General features: G+C 39.8%; 1 protein-coding gene across 1 annotated transcript in view; it reads left to right on the top strand.

Annotated features, from left to right (window-relative positions):
- Positions 1-16734, top strand: part of PDXK (pyridoxal kinase) — a 45140-nt gene that overhangs the window by 984 nt on the left and 27422 nt on the right. The gene's annotated exons all lie outside the window — the stretch shown is intronic.

The raw sequence follows: 16734 nt of genomic DNA, 5'->3' as shown, positions 1-16734 counted from the left end.
TTGTCTTGGTACGTGCTTAAGGAACGATGGTGTAACTCACCTGGAGACAGGAGAGATGGTGTCCTCTTGATAATTGATGCACGTGAGACCAGGCCTGCAACAAGCCAATGTCACACCCTGTATCACCATCCAGTTATAGTGTAACCAAGTCTCTAGAAAATTAGTATATGGTAAGGGGTGATGCATGCATATAATTCTTTGTATTGTGGAAAAATATGTGCATGTGGAAGCCCAGGCCAGAAAGGTAGTGGCACTGCTAAGTAGTACTTATTACAGAAATCTCCAGTCTCGTGAAATACTCTCTCCATTTTAATTCTCTGTCCAAGGTTTTCTTTACTTTTCTGTAACTCAACCTTTCAGTGACATATGAGCCTCTGCTTGGGTCACCCATGTGACTTGGCAAATGGGTTCCTGTAAAGTCTTCAGTTCCTTGGCTATGATAGTATAAAACACTACTGGAGTTAAAAAATCCTGCTGGTGCTCCGGCTGGGTTGTGTTTAGGAGGCTGTTCCTCAGTGTGTCACAGAGCAAGAAGTTTCTGGGGTGGGCGGGAAAGAAATTTTACTTGAGACACAACCAAACTCCTCCTACTACACACTGCACTGGAAAATCTTATGTAGGCAACCCTTAATAAAGTTGTGCTTGCAGCAAAGTTATTTAAACCCTTGCTTTGCTAGAACATCTGATGCAGCAAGGTGTTACCAAGTGAAACTTTCCTTTTTTATGTTTTCTTGAAACAGGGAATTACAAACCTGACTCTTTTTCTTTATATATATAAATAAAAATGATACCTGATGCTATTCTTGAGGATGGGTGCAAATGTGACATACTTATTTTATTTCCCATTCTCTTTGGTTTTTTTTCCTTTGGTCTTCTGAACCAATAAGGGTTAAGTGAGGCTTTCCTTCCAAGCTCTTCAGTATTGAGTTTGCCAGGCAGGATGTGTGTCTGTGAGCTTGTGAGGTCTGATGGGCTGAAATCCTGACACAATTCAGGAATCTGCATTTGGACAGCAGCATCCAAAGAGAAAACCAGACGTGGTTTCACCTGCTGTTTACAGACTTCTGCAAAAATGTCAGTCATGTGTGAATGACTCGATCTTTGTTGGAAATCTATGACATTATTATTTATTAGCAACAGCAATTTGCACAGCAGAGAACTTTTTAATGTCTTTTTTTGACCACTTGGTTTTGTTTTGTCAGGCTTCCATTAGACTGAAAACTAAAGTAGATACATGGAAAGACTTTGTAGAGAGTGTGTGGTAAATGCTTTCTATATGGCAAACAGCAAAACAGACCGTATGTTAGAGCAGTTATTATAATGGGAATAACAGAGCTGAGTGAGAGGTGTTAGAACCCTTTACCCCATTTCAGGTTAAAGTACATGTAAGTAATCGAAGAATGTAGATTAACTGATAGGTCATAGAGGAAACCTGCACCTGGGTTTGCCAGGAAATGAGCTGTGCTCAGCTCTGCTTTGAATCCAGAATTTAAATAGTTTTCACTTGCATGGTTTTACCATCCCTTCAAAAAGTTCTGAAGGTGGTTCTGAATAACTTTTAAAATAGTCAAAAGTTACTTCACTGTCATATAACCTGAGCAGCTTCTGGTATCAGGAAGTGGTTCAGAATTATCCAACATTTAGGAGAGGAAGAGCAGTAGGGTGTATATTAACTTGGGGAGTCTTCACTGTCAGTTTGGTTTAAAACAAAAAACCAATACTTCTACTTCACTAAGTTGTCATAGGTTTTACGATATAAAGTAAAAATGTATGTTTTCACCATGCCCTAACACTCAGAATTTGAGAAAATCTGTTTTCAGTATTTAAGTCTTGTTTTCCTTCGATATCTACTTACCTTGAAGATGGAGCTAAAAGCATAGAGGAATACCATTAACTGTTTGGGTCTGGAGAATGAAATTGTCTCTTCTGAACTGTAGAACAACACCATAAACAGTTTCTACAATACAGGGTAAAATGGCCTTTTGAAATCTGTTCAATTATTTGATTTGATTTTTATTATTTTTTTAACCTGCTAAATGGAAATAGTTGTCCACGTATTAATAAGGGCAGATGATTCTCAGTCTTAGACTAGTTCTCAGTAATTCTTTTCTGCAAAGAAAATAGTCTACATTTTTAGCTCTTCCTTAATTGTACAAAAGGTGGGAAAAAAACTTTGGTCTGCACAGGCAGTAATTTCTTTGATATTTAAGGATTATCTTGAACTGCATTGTCCAGCCAAAGGTACAATTTATTTTCATATGCTGAGAACAAAACCAATATCAGTAGGTCTTTGCTAATTATCTATTGCCTTCACAAAAAAAGTTTAAGGGTTTTTTTAATCTATTTTGTTGAACAAGGTGGTAAAATGGACTGAGAGTTTTGCAGAAAGATAAAGTGCATCTCTTAAATAAAATGACTGGTTTTTCTGTTTTTCAAACCCAGCTTCTATTGTGTTAATGAGTCAGAAGAAGGATGAATCAATCAAAAGTCTTTACAGAGTAACAATAAGAAATGTGGGTGGGTAGCCCTTATTTTTGTTACAGATGAAAGACTGAAAAAGCCTAACCCTTAGAAAGTAACTACAAAGATAGAAGAATGTATTTTCTCCTTGTAATAGCCAATGATTGTTCTAAATTACATATCTGAAGCAAGAATTACTGCTCCAAAATTGAACTTCAGGTGAAGCTTATGCAGGCAGGGGTTTTTTCCTAACCTTTGTTTTTGTTCTTCTAAGAAAGGTGAATAAGAGGTGGATGAATTAAAAAGAAAAACAAACCCAAAACTATAAAAAAATTCAGGACCTCTCTGGGCAGGTTTGCTCATAGCTGTGTAAACACCATTTGCTTATTATATGTATGTCAGTACATGTAGCTATGGAAGTCCAGTATTCAAATACCTTGCTCAAGGTGAGGCCCTGAAAAAAAACTTATAATCCAGAATGTTCTAACATGGTGGTTCCCCACCTGGCAGTCTGGCTTTCTAGGAGAAAGCTTTACCAGACCTTTCCAGAAGGGCTTGTCCAGATTACGTCACCTATGAAGGAAGGATGGCTCTGGCTCTCTACGAGCTCAGGTGAGAACTTTGAACTTCTGAGAAGATTGAGGGAGATGAAGTTTCCACCTCCATGGGAAGCTGGAAGACAAGGCAAGTGGGATAGGACTGAGGACAAGAAAGTAGAGTATTCCTCAAAGTACAGTAAAATAAAAAAGAGATGTGTGTCACTTCAGCCTTTAATATTGCTTTAAGTCAGACTATACTGAGGCCATTGGGGTCTTACTTTTACGTAACAGTAGGAGTTTATGTTTGTGCAGAACTCTAAGAGATCTCACATTTCTCTTCGAACTTTTAATGGAATCTTTTCAGCTACTAATGCAAAATAATCAGTTTGAAAAATTACAGTAATTTCAACCTGCCTAAAAGAAGTGCAGCTGGGAATGCAGATGTGCTGTGGACTCTGAATGACTGAGCAGAATCTGTAATAAAGAGAGTCCCAGACTGACCGAACCATCCTCATCCAAGGTCAAGTCTAAGTGTATGACTGTTCTTACAAGTCACTTAATAGTGGCAACTTGTTAAATAAGCTTTTGTCATGAAAATACAATCCTGGAAACACAGAAATGCTGAGGGATGTCCCCACAGGCTGATTGTACAGAATGGTTGAAGAGCTGCAAAAAGCATTTCAAGATGCATTAGAAGTTACGTTGTAGTGTGAGTATGGGGCCAGCTGACCAGTTAGCATTTGAAACTTTTAAAAAGATTATGATAAATACTTACAGTGATTGATGATTATGATCATTTGCTAACTTTTTCATAGTACATTGTGAAAATTTGAACTGTGCAGATACATGTGGTGATATTTGACCTAATAGTTACACTGGAGTGTGTAGTGAACAAATAGCAGTGCTTTTTTTGACATAAATGTCATCTTTTAATCTACCACAACACAGCAAAATGAAAAGATTAAGGAGAATCTCATTTAGTGTCTACAAGTATGTGCAAATATTTGATTTCAGAGCAAGCAAAAATGTTTTACCCTGATTCACCCACTGTCTTTGGGAAAAAAAAATGAGTTGTCAAGAAATTGCAAATCTTATTAAAAGACTGGAAAACCTTGCCTAAAGGTGGATTTGCACTGTTTGTGTGGGGAGTATAATGTACTCAGAGACTCAGTAGCAAGTGTTTACTTGCTTAAGGCATTCTTAAATTAGGAATGGCCTTATTTTCTATCTATAAGTCTTAGATTTTTTTTTCAATTCTTGCAGTAGTTACACCTTATTTCTGCTCCGGATAAAACAGCTGAGAGAATATTTTTTGTATGTTAACAAACAAGGACAGATAACAGAGTCAATAATGACCAGATATTTTTGGGGGAAAAAAGCTTCAAGTTGAAGTTAATTTCATATTAAAATGTACTAAAATGTATAAAAAATAAAGGTATAATTTGAAATAATGTATCTTTAATTACATATATAAGGCCTGTACCAAGGTACACCTGAGAAAAATAGGGGACATACAAAGCTGCTGATAGTTCCCTAAAATCTCCCTCTAAGTCAAGTGTTGTCTTTTACTTTTCCCTTTTTGTCTTTATATCCAACAAATAATGGTCACCTTTCCTTGAAAAGCATATTTAGTCATTTTAGATAAGGGATACAACATTATCCATGGTTGACTGAACACATACCAGGCAGGTATTTTTAGCCTCTTTATGCTGAAAAGATGCAAGTGGAAGTTCCACTTCAGTTGTTTGTGTTATATGGAAAACAGGCTGGAGTTGATGGAGCAAGTTAATGTGAGGAGCTGGACATGAGTCCTGGAACATAAAATGCCCATTCTTCTGAAATTACTGTATGTGATGGAGTGTGCAGCTGTATAGCAATATACACAGAGGGGGAAAAATAGATCTGTGAAGGGCATAATGTTTGAAACATGCCAATGAATCCCACTGGAAGCCAAACTAGTTCATCCTGTTGTGGCTTGGCAGCAGTGGGGTGACTTGTCACAGCTAAAAAAATGTTATTGTCCTGATCTACCAGAAATTTTTTTCAAGCCTTTGTTCAGAACTCAAATTTTTTGGTGCTAATTCATATGTGTCACCTCTGAGCTCCTCTTCCCTTAACATCTGGAACAATTACCCGTAGAACAGGAGAGAGAACTGTGATAGCAAAACCTCTTAGGTGGTTCATTTAAAAACAAAACAAACTTCACTTCACCCTCTGTCATCCTTTGTAAATTTTGAGGATATGGACTAGTTTGGGCAGAGTAGAAACCCTTCCATGGTGATTTAACTTGGCTATCTTGGGAATGCAAAGCACCTCCTGCCAGCTGGATGTGTGGGATTGAGGAGGTGCTGGAGCACACACTGGAAAATGGGAAGTCTCTCCCCTGTGGCAAAGCAAAAGCTGTAGAGCTGCTTCCTGATGCAGTAGTTCCCCAAAACAGCACTAAATGGTTTTCCTGACCTGACAAACCTTTCCAGTCTCATCACAACTGTTCACTTCTCCCCACTGAGGGGTCCAGTTATGTTTTAACTCTCAGAAGTGTCTGTGTGTGGAAATCTCAAGCAAGGATGGCACAGCTATCAATGGCATTAATAAGCTGAAGGGAGGAATCCATGACATCTTCAATAACAGCATTCATTGGATCATTGTAATGGAAACTGCCAAGGAAGTACAGTGCTGGACTGTCCCACAGTATCAGAATACAGCAACATTTTTTCTCTTGTCAGATTGACAGCCAATAAAGCCAAGTGTGTTATCTTTCATACTCCACTTAATAATTCTCTGCTTTATTGTTAATACTAAATTACTTGTTTTTTTCCTGAGTTCTACCATGTTGCTTCATAGCTGCTGTACATGGTCATTCTGTCCACCTCTTCTTTAAGGGAAAAGAAAAGGAAAATAAGTTATAACAAAAAAAAAGAAAAAAATGTTGGCTAAATTCTCAAAATGTGGTACTGTTTTTGCAGAATTATACACTGGAGCTTATGGTCATATAGTTAGTAGAGTTGAATCTAAGTATGATCAATTTAAATGTAAGTATTTTTAGTTTATTTTATAACACTTGCTTTGGGTGATGAGTACTACTAAAAAATGTTAGGCTGAAGGAAAAATCTTTTTCCATTAATCCAGTTCTTCACTGTGGTTGCCTTCACTTTTTTGGCAGGATACAGCTCCTGTCTCCCAGGAGTGGGCACCACATTAGTTGTGGAAACCATCAGATGCTAAGCAGATAACAAAGATGAAAAAAAAGGTTTAAAACAGGTTAAAACTGAGGCCAGCAGGAATAGTATTTCTTGCAGCACATTAATTGTTTGTTGTTTCTGTTTGTGGACCAGCACAAACTGCAACCTCTGTCACAGCTCATTCCTTTTGTAGGCAAATCCTGCTCGTAGCAGTATCTTGGGGGCAGTTGTTTCTGTTCTCTCTGTAGTTAATGAAAGTAACATTTTGCCTCTGCTCATTCACAAAACAACTAAATACGTGGCAACTCAGTGTTTGAATTTGAGAAGTTTTATATTGTCACTGTCCTCTAGGGTACAGTTTAACAATCTGCTGGTTTCAGTAGAGAGGACAGATTGGGAAGCTCTTGCTCTGACCTGACCACTGCCAGCTGGTCCTTCCACCTGCACTATTTTGTGTCCACTTCAACGCTCCAAGGAAAGTCATTTTGTGAGGCCATGTGGTAAACTGCTCGGAGGAGCCATCCAACTTTATAATGACTTGACAAAGAAGAAAATGTGTGTTTATTTTGGGAGCCAGTGTCCTCATCCAGTTCCCTAATACAGCACCACACACAGCTCTTTTGGCATAACTGAGGTTCCCAGAGCAGGAGCAAGCCCAGGGCTCCTGCCCTGGCATCTGCTGAAGGAAACATTTCTCAAAGACTGCTCTTACCTAACACATTCTGAAGGAATTGGTGGGACATTTGTCTGTTATCTAGAAACTTCATTCTTTCTCTAGGGTGGCCTTGGTGTGATCTTTACATAGTGTGGCACCTCCTTCAAGGAGCTGTTTCTGTTTTCACAAGTATCTGTTATTGTGTAGTTTGACATCTGAGCCTTTGGTAGGAGAGTGGAATCCATTCATAGTCTACCTTAGAAGTCCAAATAAAGCATATGGGCTGGGCAAAACAAATCTCTCTCTTGTAGAATAACTCTGCCTTAGATGTACAAAATGTCCTTGCTGTGTCTTGCTGATGACCTGGTTGTTGGGGACCTGTCTAGCCAAACCATGAACAGCAGGACTGAAAATAAAAATCAGAGGAAAATAAGGTGGTGTGGGATCCTCCCCCCTGTTTCATTCACTAAAATAAAATAGATTAATTCCATGCCTGTTGGACCTATTGCTGCTATGTCTGCCTCTTCTGATCAGTGTTTGTAAACTTCCTCGGGTAGCACTGTAGGATTCCAGCTGGCAGAGTTTGCAGTGACAGTATGGTGTTTTTGTCAAATTACATCCAAGTGTGGAAGGAAGAAACATGAAGATGAGGAATCTGAAATTTGGAGTGAACCTGCAGATTTTATAACTCTTCAAAAGAATATGTGAACTGCAACTTCTGCATCTGAGATCTGTATCTGAAAGCACTGTTGCCCAGCAGTATCCAGTCTCAGGATGGGGGAAATGTATTCCTGAGTGGAAGACAGACAGACTCCCCCAGCACCACCTTGTTCTCCTGTTTTTTTGTTTGTCCTTTAGTGGGAAGAATGAAGGGGGAAGCAGAAGCTATTATTCCATGTCTTTCTTTTGCCTTATCCTTTATAAATCAGTGTCTTGCAGATCCCCATGACTTGATCCCACCCCAGATGGCAGGAATGGCCTCCTGCCCATAAGAAGATCAATAGACCAGCTATACCACAAATCTTTTGATTCTGCAGTTGGGTCAACCCTGAACTGAACTGTTGTGGTGCAGGGAGTAACAGTGAGGAGCAGATGTGCCTTGCAGGCTCAAGAGACTATTTGTTTGAGCAGCCTATGGAAAAACAGTGATGATGTAGAACAAGGAATTTCTTAGTGCTGAACAAAATGGCTTGGAGGGAATTTGGATAAAGGCATATATTTTATGTCATCTTAATATTTTGCATTAAATGCTTAGCAGTGAATACCCACCAGTCTGTCCAGGTGCAAAGTAAAACTGAGTGACCTGGTGGTATTGGCTGTGAAATATCCCTGTGTCTCCAAGGCTTATTTGAAAGCATCTTTAAGGTGCTATTGAATGATCTTGAATTTGACCTGATTATGTTTCAGATAAGTACTTAAACTGAAAGCCTTTTCTGAAAGTCAAGAAATAAACTATTTGAGAACCTATTCACTGCAGTCTCAGGCTGTTCTAGTCTTTTCTGTTCAGTTGGTCACGATGTTACAGCTAGATCAGCCCATCTGCAAATTCTCAGTGAGTACCAATTTTGCCAGAGCTCTTGACAAAAATTGCAGTCTGCTCTGGCAGAGGAGAGAGGCATTTGTTTTCTGCTTCAGTCTTTAGTATGTCCTCTGTGGTGTCCAGCACTGAAGTCAGCTTGGAAATCCTGAAAATGGGTATGCAGTTGATCAGAGGTGAAAAGGGCGTGTCACTCAAGACACAGGCATTATAAGCTCTCTGATGTGATCATCTTGTCCTGGTTTTGCTGATGTGGGATTTGTTGGTTTGGTCCTGAGAACTGGCCCTGGAGCAACAAAAAGGCATCAAATCAATGTGGCTGTAGCATGTGTGAAATACTCCAGTCTTTCCCCCACTTACCTTCCTCTCATGTACAATCATAGAATATCCTGAGTTGGAGGCATCAAAGTCCAGCTCCTGGCCCTGCAGAGGACACTCCAAAAATCCCACCATGTGCCTCAGTGTTGTCCAAATGCTCCTTGAGCTCTGTCAGGCTTGGTGCTGTGCCCACTGCCCTGGGGAGCCTGTTCAGTGCCCACCACCCTCAGGGGGAAAAAACCTTTCTCTAATATCGATCCTAAACCTCCCCTGACACGACTTCAGGCCATTCCCTTGGGTCCTGTCACTGGTCCCCACAGAGCAGACATCACTGCCTGCCCTTGCTCTTCCACTCATGAGGAAGTTGTGACTGTGCCCTCCAGGCTGAACAACCCCAGTTTCTTCAGGTGCTCATCGTACATCTTCCCCTCTAGACCCTTCACCATCCTTGTAGCCCTCCTTTGGACACACTAGAATAGCTTAACACCCTTCTTACTTTGCAGTGCCTTTTTCTCAAGGTCATCAGGTCATCCTATTTTCATTGTCTATTTTGTAATTGCCTGTTTCTAACCTCAGAATTTGAAGTGGTCTGTTTGGTACCTGACTCCAGATTAATGAATCACCAACAGTATGTTCAGCATCCCCGTTCCTAGTTTGTTTTGTCTAGTATTTTTATCCTGGCACAATATCCCCAGTATCTTAATGCTTTTTCTTTGCAGTGCCTTGTCAAATGCTGCACTAAGATACAGCTATATTATGTATACAGAGTTCTCTGTAGCTACTTGGTATGGTTTATTAAAAGCTCAGAAAGAGAAAAAAGAGATTGGGTTAGTCAATAGCAGTTTCAGTTCAGTTTATCAACCCACGCCAGCAATTATTCCTGCTCCACTAATTGTCAGGACATGCCTTTTCTTTTGCTCAAGTTCCTTTTTCTCAAATTGAATTTGTGTTCTAATTTTCTACACCCAGTACAATGTATGTTTTTCAGTTCAGCAGCAAATGGAAGGAGTTGCAATTAAGTGGAAGAGCTGGCACACAGTGAGAGGTGCAAGCTGCAACTGAGAAATTTTTTTCTCATTCCAAATTAGTTTGATTACAGAGCTTTGGCCTTTTAAAATATGTTTCTGTGCCTTGTCCAGAAGAATACAGTGGAGCAATGATGTTCACTGGAACTACAGTGATGGCTGAGTGAGATAAAACTCTAAATTGTGGTACATTAATGCAAACAGCTTGTAATACAATGGATACATAGAGTGTTTCATGGCCTGACACAGAGACTTTCTTACTGCAAAGTATTACTGCTATTACTTAGCAAAAAATCCCCCCAAACCTCAATTACCTCATTTGAGAGGGTAATTTTAACAGTGGCAATAAAGTTAATTTGGTTAATGACTCTCAATTAAGCTTGGTTTTAATATATATAAAATTGGAAGGAATAGAATGGGTTTGGTTTATGTGATGCAGTGATTCTTTAGATAAATACAGGCATTCCTGGCTAATTCAGTTTGTGGATTGTACCCACACTCTGCTAAAATTCAGCAGTTTGCAGTCTTTTTCTTGAAAATTCCTCATAAATTGTGTCTGGCTAATTCTCTGTAACCCCCTTGGATTATGGATGTCTTTGTGCTATAAAAATTTGTCCTTTGACTGATGTTACATTGCAACAAGAGTAATTTTCCAGTTGATGTAGGGCCTACCATATGTGTGTCCTGTTAATAGCAGTAAAGCCAGCTGTGATCTAAATGTGGGTGAGGAAGGAGGTCCTCTGAAGCAAATACAGGGTCATACAGTGGGGCTCTTCAAGCCCTTGATTGGTTTTATGTTGCCATCACAACCTCTCAGATACAGCACTCTGGAATTAACCTGATGTACCTTTGCAGCCCTGAGCCTGTTTTGCTTTCAGTACATACATTGTGGTCCTGGTGGGCTGCTGGTTGATATTTTTAGGTGCTTTCCTTTTCCATGGGGCACCAGACACACACACAGTAGTCTACCTGTCTACTGTTGACTTCTTTTTTTGTCCCAGATGCATTCAAGTGCCTTATGCCATGTCACCTTGTTGAATTTCCTTATGTTAACTGTATTTGTGGAGGCAGAGGACTTAGACTCTCATTAGGCAATTACTAAGTATTCATTAATTAAAGTTCATAGACAATAGTTAAGATGTTTGTTGGGATAAACCTCACATAGTCTTAAATGTAATAAAAAAATGAGGGGTGTATGTATATTTGTATTTTTTGTATATATTTGAGATGATGGATTTCCTCCTAAGCATCCATTTATTTTTTAAAATGCTGCTGTGTGCTTTAAGTGACAGAAATCAAAGCATTTCCCTGTTGCTTGCAAAACTTGACTGGCTCTTGAAACTGAGGATTTTTTCTTTCTGTAGAGGCTTGTGGCTTGTCATGTGCTGACATTTTTGAAAACACAACTTCAGAGGATGATGAAGGGACTGGAGCATCTCTCTTACCAGGAAAGGCTGAAGGAGCTGAAGCTGTTCAGCCTCCAGAGCAGACACTGAGAGGGGAACCCCTCCATGTCTGTCAGTGCCTGCAGGGACGGGGCAGAGCACGGACCAGGCTCTGCTCGGGGGGCCCAGCAATGGCACAAGAGGAGTGGGCAGGAACTGATGCCCAGGAAGTTCCACCTGGACATGAGAAGAACTTTTTTGCTGTGCAGTGACTGAGCACTGGAACAGATTGCCCAGAGCGGGTGTGGAGTCTCCCTCACTGGGGATATTCCAGAGCTGTTTGGACTCAATCCTGTGCCATGTGCTCTGGGATGACCCTGCTGGAGCAGGGAGGTTGGACCGGATGACCTGCTGTCCCTTCTAGCCTGACCCATTCCAGTTATTCTGTGATCTTGTGCTTTAGAACTTCCATATCCTGATCACGAGTGCAGCTCCATGAGAAACCTTTCAGTAGCACAACTGCTTGTTTTTACCAGGAGAATGAGTGTATACACTGAAAGGTTTGAGAGTAGAACTCTTAGAACTGGTTTAAAATAGCATCCTAATATCTGTCATGGGTCCTTGCTGCTCAGGCTGTCCTGAAGGATGTGCTTTGCCTGCAGTGGGATTCACTGTATTCTTTGGTGAGAGATTTCAGTGGAGTGTAGGTCAGAGTCTGAGCCAGTTGCAATAAAGATAAGCCTGACAGTCACTTCTTATCTGCCTGGGCCTTCTGACTTCATGAACCATTCCCAGGCATCACAATTTAGTAATGAAGTAGGAAGGCAGCTGAAATTAATGAGTGGTTGTTTCTGGAAATAAATTTGCGTGTTGATCTTGCCCAAGAAAGGAAAATGAATCAGTACTACAGTTGGTTTACATACCTGAATCTGTATTTTGAATTCTGCACAGAATTCACTGTGTTGCCTTTTTAAGCTCTGTCTGGGTGTTTTGATTCCCTTACTTAGTGTATGTTAATCTTCTTGCTATTTTAAATATTTACTGCTACTTTGCTCTAACTCTTCAGTCTGTTACCATCTGTTGATACAAAGAACAGGACATGCCTGGCTTGGGTGGTTCATATTTGAATATTAATTAGAAACAGAGTCAACCTTTGTCCATAAAAGTTTTACTTACAAAGTGAGTATCTTGCTACAAAGCAGAAGAGTTGAAGTGTGAAGTGTTATAATACAAGGCTGCATTTATTTTGGGGAGAGTGAGATGCATGACAGTCAAATCCTCCTTCCAAAAGTGGAGCCTCAAAGGTTCCCTGCTCCTGGTTAGCAGAATCTTGTTCCTTCCTCTTAGACAGTGCTCTTTTCTTGTCAAACTCTGTTTCTCTTGGAGATAAACTCACCTTTTAGACATGTGAACAATCAAATTATATAGCAAGATTTTGACCTTTGGAACATTTGTAGCTCAAATCTGGATGTGAAGCTGTAACTTTGCGTACAAGAAATAAGATACCTTGTATGAAAGACTGGCTGAGCTTCATTTCCAGCTTGAGCCTCTGATAGTTTCTCTGGATTTGTGATCTGCAAACCATTTGGTTTGTGGACTCACCTGAGAAAATTGGTTTTGATGTGTTCTGGTATGGTAAAGCTAACACTTTCTAAAATTAAGAACTTTGAAGGAACTGAAGAGTTTGGATGGAGGCCTTGGCTTTATTCCATGGAACACAGATAGCAACTTGTATCAGGTATGTATAAATAGAACATGTATCAGGAACATAAATGGTATGGAAGGAACATGTATGCAGTTTACACAGTCTGGTTTTATAGAACCTTTTTTTCTCTTTTCTTACATTGCCATTTTTTTCTCCTCTGCCTTTCACTCATTCCAGATTTTTCCTCTAACCTAAGCTGCAATACTGCTTTGTGGGTTTAGTTTCAAACCTTAAAATGAAAATGCCACTGGAGGCTCAAAGCCAGTGCCCAAAGAGGGCAATATATACTGGCTGTGTTGTAGAATAGAGAGGTGTTTTTAATTGAATTTCATTCTTGCAGAACTAGGTCATTGTTCTCTAAGGGTGCCTAAATTAAATACAAATTAAAATATTCCAGTTAAATCAGTCCACTGGTCATTTAACAGCAAATGATGTGTTGTCTTTACTGTCAAAGCTGGACTGGTCAATAGTGTAAATATACCCTACCACTGGGTTTTAACCTTAGAACCAAGATGATATTTTGTGTGATTTTACATATGGAAATCTACCATGGGTAAAGCTGAGCTTTTTGGATGTGATGGTATCATTGATGATGGAGTGACCCAGGCAGGAAGGGACCTCTGGAAGTCCCAGTCCAGCCTCTGGCACAAAGATTGGGCAGCACTAAATTCAGCCCAGGCTGCTCAGGGCTTTGTCCTCAGGGCTTTGTCCCTATGGGTCTTGAAAACCTTGACAGCAATGCCACAGCATCTCTCTCAGGCCCCTCGAAACCTCTTTTCTCTGAATATGTACATATAATGCAGTGAGAGTTGGGATTTTTGTTTGTTTCAAATGTTTAGTGCCCAGGAAACCATTAAAACTTAGTTCAGTTCAGAAATTCTTGTAGTTGCAGTTTGTCTCACACACTGTGGAGATGTAAAATACTTACTTGTATTTGTTCTAAAAAAACCCAGCCCCCTTTCCCCTCCTTCACACTTCCCAAGCTGCATCCAAGCAAGGAAAAAGGAGAATTTCTAGAGTACTGTAAACTGCATGATATTTTTGAAAATTCACTTTTTTATCTTTGCAGGAGCACAGTAGAGCTGCAATACAAATTTTAAACAGAAGCAGTTCAGTAATAGCTTTTCACATTTCTCAAAGTAAATAAAATTATTAAACGAAAATTTATATTAATATTTACCCTGAGGCAGAGCTAATCTTTGGAGTTAAGTGTTTTCTGTCTCAAGTGGTGTTAACAATCTGATACCAAATAATGTTAGGAGGTAAAAATCAGTACTTTTATTTGTCTTCAGACCATTGGTACATAATGTAGATTAAACAAATATAAACAATAAGCTTAGCAATCATTAAACTGAATTTGAGATATTGTATTTGCTTCAAAATCTTCCTGTTCATTTTTCTATTGTTTAGGTACTGGTTTGTTTCAGAGTTTGTGTATTGAAATGTTTTCTGGAAGGAAGAGAAGAAAGAGAGGCTGTAAATTTTAAACCAAGATCTAATTAATGTGGTAACACAGTGGCAAAGTCCAAAGGGTTGTAATATTAGAGGTGAACTGTAACTGGGATCCTGCTATTTATGTAACTTTCCCAACTCAAGACATTTTAGGTCTGTCTGGGTCTTTAGGTTGTTCCAGTAAAACAACTGGTATCACTTGTCAAAGTTGAATCCTGAAGGAGACCCATTTCTTGGCATTTTATTTGTGTCTCAAGTTTAAATTGCTTCTGTGCTTTTAGGAGAACTAGACTGTTGGTCCTGTTTTCCAAAAAGAACTGACACCTTCAGAGGTTGTCCATGTATTTTGAAGTCTCTTCTTGTGTGTTGATTTTTCCCTTGAACATCTGCTGGTTTGGAGATGTGCATTTGGGTGGTTCTCTAGAGCAGGTGCCTGCCCAGGTGATGCCCCTTCCCTTTACAAAGCTGGGAAAGCACTTTCTGCACTGTGGGAAAAACTGGGTGATGTTTGTCCCTTTCCTTCAGTTATTTGTGGTGAAGAACTCAGCCCAACTTCACCTCATACACAATATTGGAATATGTACTTTGTGCTGGCTGTTTCTTCTAATGCATTCTGCTCTGGTGTGTGTATTTTGATTTAATCTTCCAAATATTTTTCTGGAATGTGTCACTCAGATCTGCCAGCCATGCCTTCCAAATACAGAACTCCTCCAGTTTTGATGGTTTGTGATTTAATTTTAGCAGTTTAATAGTTCTGTCTCCTTTCCTCAAAGATACTTAAAAAATACATTAAATTTGCCCATTTTCCTCTGAGATTTCAATTGCAGTAAATGTCACTATGATGTGATATAGGCAACTTTAATTTGTGTCTTAGGAAGAACAGTGTTTGACATGTACTTAGACTGGAGGCTGAGAGATTTAGAGTGAACTTAGTCATCTTTTTCCTTTGAAGAGCTCTTATCACCCTTACCCAAGCTGGCGATGGCTTTAGATTTGCCTGAGATTTGCACCTCTGTGGGCAAATGACACTTACACAGAATGACAGCAGAGGCAGAGCGTGGAAACCTGGAATTGTTCTCTGCTGGAGGGCCTGTAGGAGACCAGATCATCCAAATCAGGGGATGGTGGTTGTGCAGGTGATGTGCATCCCTGGAGCTCTTGGGCACTTGCAGAGACTGGAGCACAAGTCCTATGGGGAGAGGCTGAGGGAGCTGGGGGTGTTCAGCCTGGAGAAGAGGAGGCTCAGAGGTGACCTCAGCACTGTCTGGAACTCCCTGAAGGGAAGTTCTGGCCAGGTGGGGGTTGGTCTCTTCTCCCAGGCACTCAGCAATAGGACAAGGGGGCACGATGGGCTCAAGCTCTGCCAGGGGAAATTTAACTTGGAGATCAGAAAAAAATTCTTTGCAGAGAGAGTAATCAGGCATTGGAATGGGATGCCCAGAGAGGGGGTGGATTCCCCATCCCTGGAGGTTTTTAAACTGAGAGTGGCCCTGGAACTGAGTGCCATGATCTGGTGAAGGGACTGGAGTTGGACCAAGGGTTGGACTTGATGATCTCAGAGGTCTTTTCCAACCCAATCGATTCTGTGATTCTATGATGTCACCCATGTTTCAGAGGCAGGAGCAGCTCCACATGACACTTTCTGTAGGGAGCAGGGGAAATAGCACAGCTATGGACTGTTTCAAGCTGGTATAAAGAAGCAATAAATTAGGTATTATTGTGCATATTTTGGTAAGCTCAGTCCTGACACTGATGGAATATGCTCTGAAGCCAATTGTTCTGGCACAGGCCGAATCCAAGTAGGGTGAATTCTTCAGTTTATTTACATAGAAGTACAAGGAACACCTGTGTGTGTGCACAACTAAAAAACTTTATATATTGTGTTCAGTCCTGTTTTGAATTTTAATTTTTTAGTAATTTTCCAGAGAAAAGGTTGATTTTTACTAGTTTGTGACATTAGAAAAAATGTTAGTATCCAACCAAAGGCATATTTTTTTTGTGTGATTTATCTGATTCAATACATTTGATTTGACCTATTTTCTAAGTCTGTTCATAGGAAACCCCATGTATTTCTAGTTAGGTAGTTAATTTACACTTAAGATTTATTTAACTTCTAGTTTGAGTAGATATTCTTATTTAATTGAAAAAACCCTCAAAATTACTTCTTTTAGTTAGCTCTGCCGAAGGAATTAAAGGTATGAGTATGTAGTTAAAAGGTTTAGCAAGACATGTTTTGAACACAGCTCCCCTTGTAAACATGGAAATTATTCATTTAGTGCATCCAAAACTGTCTCTTGATGTGTACAGTCCTTTACATGTGAAGAATAATAGTAACTAATACTGGGGTTCAATCACTGGTTAAAGGAAGAAGAAAACATTTTCTTATCCACTATAAATGATCAAGTTATTAAAAAGAACTGTGCAAACCAAAATAAAAGCTCAGTTTTCTCTGTAACCCTAGAAGAGATGATTGCTG

Source organism: Pithys albifrons, chromosome 1 (assembly GCF_047495875.1).
Source record: "Pithys albifrons albifrons isolate INPA30051 chromosome 1, PitAlb_v1, whole genome shotgun sequence".
Taxonomy (NCBI): Eukaryota; Metazoa; Chordata; class Aves; order Passeriformes; family Thamnophilidae; genus Pithys; species Pithys albifrons.
The sequence above is the reverse complement of the archived record's forward strand: the minus strand, read 5'-3'. Positions and strand labels throughout refer to the sequence as shown.